This window comes from Triticum aestivum, chromosome 3B (genome assembly GCF_018294505.1).
Source record: "Triticum aestivum cultivar Chinese Spring chromosome 3B, IWGSC CS RefSeq v2.1, whole genome shotgun sequence".
In the NCBI taxonomy this organism is placed as follows: domain Eukaryota; kingdom Viridiplantae; phylum Streptophyta; class Magnoliopsida; order Poales; family Poaceae; genus Triticum; species Triticum aestivum.
Genome location: NC_057801.1, coordinates 521,466,283 through 521,475,250, shown reverse-complemented (window position 1 = coordinate 521,475,250; position 8,968 = coordinate 521,466,283).

Here is an 8,968-nt window from a genome sequence, read left to right as displayed (position 1 = left end):
TTACCCACGCCTTCTCCTTACGCTAACTCGTTCCCCTTTGCTTGAGCCCCAACGCCCAAGCGCTTTTCTTCTCCACCGAAGAGGGTTTTTCCAAGATGTCCGGATCTGGAGCAGGAGGCAAATGGATGGCCTCTACCGTCCGGGAGAGGGATATCAAGAGACTCCGAGAAGCCGAGTATCTGGCCAAGAAGATTGGCCACCGTCTTCCATCGGCAGGACAGGTCGTCCCTACTCCGGAGCCTCACGAGAGAGTCGTGTTCCTTCCCCATTTTGTCCGCTGGCTCAGGTTTCCCCTCCACCCATTAGTTCGGGGGGTCATGTATTACTACAGGATCGATTTCCATGATCTTTCCCCCAACTCTTTTCTCAATATCTCGATGTTCATCGTCGTGTGCGAGGCCTTCCTCCGGATTCCGCCTCACTTCGGCATGTGGCTGAAGATTTTCAATGTGAAGCCCAAGGTGGTGAGTGGCGAGCACGCCGAGTGTGGCGGCGCCATGGTGAGCAAGATGCCCAAGGTTGTTTGGCCGAAGGGCACTTTTAACAACTCCGTCAAGGAGTGGAAGCAACAGTGGTTTTATATCACCGAACCACACAGCGAAAAATGGGCAAAAGCTCCCGAATTCAGGTCCGGAGCTCCACTGCGGCTGATGTCCTGGCCCAAGAAGGGCCCGAACTGGTGCTCGTCTGATGAGCTGTCACTGCTCCTGACGCGTGTTTGGAACATGGTCGACAAGGACGTCAAGCTCGTTGGCATGGTCCAGGTGATGCTAGTCCGCCTGGTTCTCCCTTGTCAGCATCGAGCCTGTACTTTATGGGAATTCGACCCAACCGAGCATCAAACCCTCCAGGAGCTCTACGATTCCTCCCACGAGGATATCTGGAAGGTGCTCTTCAAGTCCAGCAAATCATGGCCGGACTCTTCCGAGGACCGGGGGTATCAATCATCCCATTCTGCAAGCCTGGTAAGTTATAACCACGCCCTGTCCCTCTAGGCTTCAACTGGCATATCATGAGGGGGATATTTTGACCGTGCTCCATTGTGGTTTTAGGGATGGATAAAAAGGGTGGAGCGGATACAATGTCCGGCCCCGCTGCCGGAGGAACCGGCCGGACCTCTTCTTACGAAGATGTTGGTCCCTGTGCCTTACAAGGCGCCAAAGAAGGAGGCCTCCAAGGAGGTCAAGAAGATCCGGAGGGGCCTCCGTTGTCGCGGGGCTTCGGATGTTGTATCCGAGGGCTCCAGCGACGCTCCTTCTTCTAAAGACGAAGAGGAGGAGGCAGAGGAGGGCAAGCCTCGCTCTGCAGGTGGAAAGAAGCATGCGGCTTCCCCGTCCCTGGAGGCCGAGTCGCCAAAGAGAGGGCGAGGTTCCCCTCCAAAGGCATCCACCCCGGCCGCCGATAACAGCCCAGAGTGGGATCCCGAGGCCCAGCCCCTGGGAAAATCGTAAGTAACCGAAATCCGAATACGCCCATGTACCCAGGGTTGTTTGGGTATAGTAATTTTAACTGTCGCCACACCTCATACAGCCCGACAAGGTCTCCCACCGGACAATCCTCGTCAAAGGATTCGCTGAGCTCGAATGTGGTGGCGAGCGAGACGCCGCTAGGGACTCCTTGTCCGAAGTCCGGGCGCGACACCGAGGTGTTGTCTCAAAGAGATCCGGGACCGGATAAAGTTCTGGAGGCATCTAAGGCTCCAGGATCGGGGAAATGACCATCCTCCATGGAGGGAGGTTTGCCTACTCCTCCGGTCACCTCAGCATACGCTGATCTGTCGGGCAGTCTGTTGTCAGCGTTAAATAACGCGTCCATCGTTGATGAACATCAGACCCATATGGGTGCGGTGGTTGGAAAGATTTAGGCTGCCGAAAGCGGGCTGAATGAGACTTGTCTTGGCCTTATAAAGGCCTTTGAGGTATGGTTTCTAAGGAAAATTTAAAGAATTAGTATGATATGAGGAGTAGCCCCTGATACACTGTCCGGAATAAGAGAACCGGGCAGGGGATCAAATCCTCAACTATAATGGGAACTTTTAATGATGTATACCCATGTTTTTGAAAACAGGCGTCTGCGGAGAGGACGACCGCTCATAATGCGGAAGTGTCCGAATTGAGAGAGAGCCTGGAATGGGCCGAAGAAGAACTTGGCCGTGTGAAGAAGCAATTGTATGAGAGGCAAGGTATGTTTGAACATTGTCTTGCGTGGGGCACAAATCAATAAGTGTGCCTATTGAAAAGTATTTGTGTTATACGCCCTAGGAGCGAGTGCCGAATATGAGGCATTGAAGAAGGCAGCGGCTGATGCCCAACAAAAGGCTGCCGCCGAACAGGCTCTGCATGAAAAACACGAGGCCAGGGTCATCATAGCTGAGCGAGAGCTTCAGGATGCTGTGACGAAAAGCGAGAGCTTGGAGCAGAGTCTAGTAGGGAAAGAATCCGAACTCGCCCAAGCTCTCCAAGCCGCAGAAGATGCTCGGGAAGAAGCACGAGGTGCTGTGCGGGACATGCAGGAGGCCCGAAAAGTTGCGGCTGGTAAGGCCTATTGTATCTATGGCCGTTATTATGTTATAATGCGGAGAACTCTAAGCGGAAAGCTGAATTCTTGATTTTACAGGGGCGTTTGCGGATCTGCCTCGTAGTATATCAGATGCTGCCCAATTTTACCGGTCCGAGGAGGGTGAGTCTGCGGGGAGGAACTTCTGGTCGCAGATCTAGCGTCGAACTATCCGGTGCCTTTTATCGATCAGCTGAAGTAGTTGGTCGAACTGCACCAGGTGGCCAAACTAGCCATGAAGGATTTGATCATTCGGCTGTGGCCTGCAAAGTCAATTCCTAGCAGTTTCTTCGGACTCGTCAAGCGGATTGTGGCGCCTGTCCTCGGCTTGATATTATCAAGCGATCAGTCTGTATTGAAGGTGCACGAATGGCTCTTGCCTACGCAAAAGTGCATTGGGGGAAGCTTGACACGGAGAAGCTGCTAACCGAGGGGCCACCAGAGGGTAAGGAGCATCGCAAGCCCGAACTATATTATGAAGGTGTAATGAAGGGTGCCCGCCTGGCGGCGGATAAGTGCACCAAAGACATTATATTTCCCTGAGGGCATTTTTGCCAACGTTTGTAATATGGGATAATGGCAATTTTGTTATATGTTGCCTGTTTGGTTTTGAACATATGTTCTTCCTTTGCGGCTGTTTATTGTATGTATATTCTGAGAGTTGGCCATTCGCCGACTTCAGCCCCCACGTGAGGAGTACAGGGGTGTTCAGGGTATTTCTGAACACTCTTTATCCCATGGTTGGGTCCTTATGAGGAGGCGTTTCTCACCATGAACCAGGCAATCAGACTATAGGGCTTTACTACTCTCACTTAGCCATAGGAACTCGAGTATGGTCGGCGCAGCCCCTAGTGTCCGGAAGGCCGGACTAAGGACTCTATTGGCGCCTGATCGGTGGACCGATCCGTCGCAATCTGCATTTTATAGTGGCGTTATGCGGAATAAATCTTTGAGGATTTTGTAACCTCTCAAACAGCTGACCAGCTCTCGCCGCATCATGACAGTCGGTTTTCGGCTTTCTCTACTGAGGTGCTCGTCCGACAGATCCGGGACACAATCACAGTAGTTCTCCCAGCGCTACCTTAGCCGAGGGAACGGAACGTAAGGTACCAAAACATGGGAGCCGGGCAAACCCAACCAATGACCCAAGACATGATTCGGAACTGATGCATATAGTGCTATAAGTTCGGGGTGCCGAGCGACCAGGAAGGTGGTCGGACTTTATTGCCGTACTGTGGAGCCCCTGGCATAACCGGGCGTAACATAAGCCGTGTCTGCCATTTTTATGGCAAAGATGTGTTGATGATGAGCGATGATCGGTCCATGTTTAGCTAAGTCTACGCATTGCAGTAATATGATATGTCTGTGCATATGAATGTGATTTATGATTATGAAGAAGAAATGGTTTTCTGGCGGAACCTGTGGTGGCCGTACTGGAGGGGGCTGTGAATGGATCGAAGGTGAATCCGAACTGCCGTCTACCTACATGGTCCTATCCTTATGTGTCCGAGCCGACTTCACGCTGCCAAACCTGTTCTGCATAAAAGTTAGTTTGTGAATGTAAGTACATGGAGGCCGCCGAACGTCCTCCTGTGGTTGGTCCAAAGGTTCCTGACCGGACCCTGGCGACCCCAGCCGCTATTCGAGAAGTAGCCCGGACTCCTCAGTTGGTGTCCGGATAGTTGGCTGTTATATCAAAATATTAACAGGCATGCGCAACTTGCTACTCTGGCAGCTGTATGATCTCCGCTTTTAAGGGCGGGGTTTGGCTCGGCATGCAGACGTGAGTGTATTGCCTGTGCCGGCCTGCCGATTTACCACGTGGAATCTAGCCAACGTGGTTCATCATGTTAGCATACGGTGTGATGCCGTATATAGGGGAAACACACCGATGGCGCGGCCTTATTTGGTTATCTGAAAACAACCATTGGGGCGGCGGGCCAATGAAACTGGCCTTTGTGCCTGATACCTTGTAGAAGGTGCTATTTTCGTGCCTACTTGGGCTTTATTGTTTAAGGAGCCCCTGGACTATTGGGTCTGGGGGTTTGCAATTGAATTGCTGTGGTTTGTATGATCGGGGTCGGTCGGCCGTACTGTTGTGCTCTGGGGGGGGGGGCTTTTGACTAAGTGCCTTCCCTCAATGTTTCCGGCACACACCCGGCTCCTTTACTTTGGAGATCCGGCATTCTCTATTAGTATGTTTTGCTGTTCTTTTGGGAGTATTGTGAATTTCGCACTGCTGACCGAGTTCGTAACTTGGGCCGAATAGGCTTAAGCTGTTCTTTGTCCGTTGACCGGGCTGGGATTTGTTGAACTTGATACCAGCTTCCCTGATTTGCCGTTTATGACCGTTGTGCTGGGGCTTGAGGCTGCTTCTTTGTGTATCCTTCTTGCTGGTTTGGACCGTAGTGGTGTGCGGACGTCGAGTTATGTGCCTTTGATTTTCCTGGTTAGGTTGAGGTAGCCAGTTGTGCCGCGTGTGCCCTTTGTTACGGTGGTCGAGTCCGTACTTCTCGGTGGCCAGAATCTTGGTCCACCATTCTATTAGAAAATCATGTCCGGCTTTGAGCTGCTCTTGCTTCCTTTGCAGACTCTTTGCAGTGGCTATGGGTCGTCGCCTAAAGCGAACTTGTTCCACTGGGTCTTCAGGCACGCCGAATTCGTCATTGTCGAGGCTTACCTCGTTTTCGGAGGGGGATGTATAGTTGTCCCTCTCCGAGTATCCCACTGTGGCCTGTGCGGCCTGCTTGATGGTTGACTGATCAGGACTATGTTCCTCTTCGGTACTATCCGGATCATCTCCGGGACCAATATTGATGTGGCGGGTTTTGGAGCTGCGCTGGCGACACCCATGCTCTGCTTTCTTCTTCAAGGGGTTATCCCCGTTGCCTCATCGCCATTGTTTTCTTTCGGAGTGTCCACCATATATATATATCATATGAAGAGGTGGTTGTCCACTGCCCTGTGAGCGGTGGCTCCTGTATGTCTCCTGCATTGTCGTCCATACCGTCGATGTCTTCAAAGTCAAAGTCGAGTATGTCGGTTAAATCATCGATCGTGGCGACATAGTGGGTGGTGGGTGGGTAGCGAATTCCTTCGTCGCCTGCTTCCCACTTAGGCTGGGCATAGTTCGGCCCAGAGCCTCCTGACAAAGAGAGAGACTTCAATGCGCTCAGCATGTCGCCAAAGGGCGAGTGCTGAAAGATGTCCGCAGCGGTAAACTTCATTACCGGAGCCCAGCCTGGCTCGGCTGGCTCGAGAGTGAGCGGACCAGGGCCAACAGCCGGATATGAGTCCGGGGGCCCAGGGTTATAGGCCTTCACAGGGGTGAGGCCCGTGTTCGGCTCCACCGCCGATAAGTGTGCGGCTTGCGGGGCGGGGTCCAGCCCTCCGCCCATAGGCAACACAACCTGCCCTGGATTTAGATCCGGGGCTACTTCGGGGATGATGTCCCGGGCACTGTCTGACAGCAGGTCTAGGCCATGCTCGTAATGGCTGTCCGACGCTTCCGGCGCAGGTCCGCACCCATCTAAGATCAAGTCTCCGCGGATATCTGCCGTGTAGTTCAAGTTTCCGAACCTGATCTAGTGGCCAGGGCAAAGTTGTCGATCTGCTCCAAGTGGCCAAGCGAATTGGCCCGCAGTGCGAAGCCGCTGAACATGAAGATCTGTCCGGGGAGAAAAGTCTCACCCTGGACCGTGTAGTTGACGATTGAAGACACCATCAGGCCTCGAAGCGACGACACAGAGGAACTCTCAATGAAAGCACCAATGTCGGTGTCAAAACCGGCGGATCTCGGGTAGGGGGTCCCGATCTGTGCGTCTTAGGCTGATGGTAACAGGAAGCAAGGGACACAATGTTTACCCAGGTTCGGGCCCTCTCGATTGAGGTAAACCCTACTTCCTGATTGATTAATATTGAAGATATGTGGAATACAAGAGTAGATCTACCACGAGATTGTAGAGGCTAAACCCTAAGAGCTAGCCTATGATGGTATGATTGTAAATGTGATCAGCCTTCTAAAGACCATCCTCTCCGGTTTATATAGACACAGAGAGCTAGGGTTTTTTATGGAGTTGGTTACAAGGAAGGAAATATAATATCCGGATCGCCAAGCTTGTCTTCCACGCAAAGGAGAGTCCCATCCAGACACGAGCCGAAGTCTTGAGTGTTGTATCTTGACGCTTCTATAGTCCGGACGATGAATATAGTCCGGCTGTCCGGATACCCCCTTATCCAGGACTCCCTCAGCCCTTACGACACTTATGACCCGCTTTTGTGCGGGCGAGGACAACTGGTTGGCTCATAGCAATAGCACATCAAGAAATCCTGGCACTTCAGACGCCAGAGATAGTAACGGCAAGCCCCAGCGCAACAGACACTAGCGTCGTAATAATGGTGATAACGCCGAAGACACGACCGTCAATGCCAGATTCAGTGGCTCCAAGACCGATCAACGGAAGAAGCCATTCAAAAGAAACAATCCAGGCCTGTCCAGTCTGGACCGCATAGTCGATCACTCATGTCAAATCCACGACACCCCCGATAAACCAGACAACCAGACCAACAGAGAATTTTGGGTATTTAAACAGGCCGGCAAGTTGAATACCGAAAACAAGGAAAAGGCGCCGCATAGTGATGACGACGAGGAGCCCCGGCCGCTGAACACGGGAGGACAGAAGGAATTTCCTCCCCAAGTAAAAACAGTGAATATGATATATGCCACCCATAATCCCAAGCGGGAGCGGAAGCGTGCACTAAGGGACGTCTATGCGATGGGCCAGTCGCCCCAAAATTCAACCCATGGTCTTCCTGTCCGATCAGCTTTGATCGCAGGGACCATCCGACCAGTATCCGCCATGGTGGCTCAGCCGCACTAGTCCTTGACCCTATCATTGACGGATTCCACCTCACACGAGTCCTCATGGATGGTGGCAGCAGCCTGAACCTGCTCTATCAGGATATAGTGCGCAAAATGGGTATCGATCCCTCAAGGATCAAACCCACCAAAACTACCTTCAAAGGTGTCATACCAGGTGTAGAGGCCTGTTGCACAGGCTCAATCACATTGGAAGTAGTCTTCGGATCTCCGGAAAACTTCCGAAGTGAGGAGTTAATCTTCGATATCGTTCCCTTCCGCAGTGGCTATCATGCACTGCTCGGACGAACCGCATTTGCTAGATTCAATGCGGTGCTGCACTATGCCTACCTCAAGCTCAAGATGCCGGACCTCGCGGGGTTATAACAATCAATGGAAACACAGAGCGCTTCCTCCGTACGGAGGAGCACACTGCGGCTGTCGCAGCAGAAGTACAGAGCAGCCTCTTTAGGTAGACTTCCAATTCGGCAATAAAGCCCCCAGACACCGTCAAGCGGGTCCGAAGTACTCTGCAACAGGATCATCCGGCCCATCCACAGCTCGCCTAGCAATTCGGCCTCCGTCCTAGTCCCAGTCAAGTGGTGAAATTCGTGCCGCGTGTACATCATTACACACTTAAAATACCATGGGCATAGACGGAGGCACAGCTAGACCGCGGTCCACAACGCGTCTCAACCGCCCCAGGATCCGCATACCTTCACCTTTTTCTTTCTTTCTTTCAGGTCCCTCTCCACTCGAGGATCTTCTGATAACCAGATTATCGGACCCATCACGGGACAGAAACACCAAGGAGGCAAGGAGCTTTGACGTATAAGGGAATACCCAGGCGGTCTCTGATAACGATCGCTATACCTGTTTTTACATACCCATACGCAGCTCGCTCTTGGTTAGGACATGTCAAATAGTCCCATTTTGCTTATCTCACCACCTGTATACATACGCCTCAACGTATAATTTAAATAACAATGGAAAATAATGTACAACGTCAGCTTATTACTACATTTCTTTCTCTTTTTCCTTGACTGTTTATTTATTACAAATTGCATCCGTAATTCTGGTTTGTTCAGTTCGCCAGGGGCTTCAGTGTACCCCATAACACGGCAAGAAAGTCCGAACACTTTCGACAGTGCGGCACCCCAAACTTATAGCATTATATGCATCAGATCTGAATCATGTCTTGGGTCAATAGTTGGGTTTGCCTGGCTCCCATGTTTTGCTACCTTACGTTCCGCTCTATCGGCTAAGGCGGCACAGGGAGAACTACTGCGATTATGTCTTGGTTCTTCCAGACGAGCACCTCAGTAGAGAAAGCCGAAAACTGACTGCCATGATGCGGCGAGAGCTAGTCACTGTTCGAGAGGTTACAAATCCTTAAAGATTTTTTCCGCTTCATGCGAGGAATTGGTCTTTGTCCAATTTAGGTGTGTATAGCGCCCCAAGTTCGGCCTTCTGAATAACAGGGGATACGCCAAAATTTAAAATTATAGAACTCCTATGGCTAAGTGAGGGTGATAAAGCTGTATAAGTCCGATT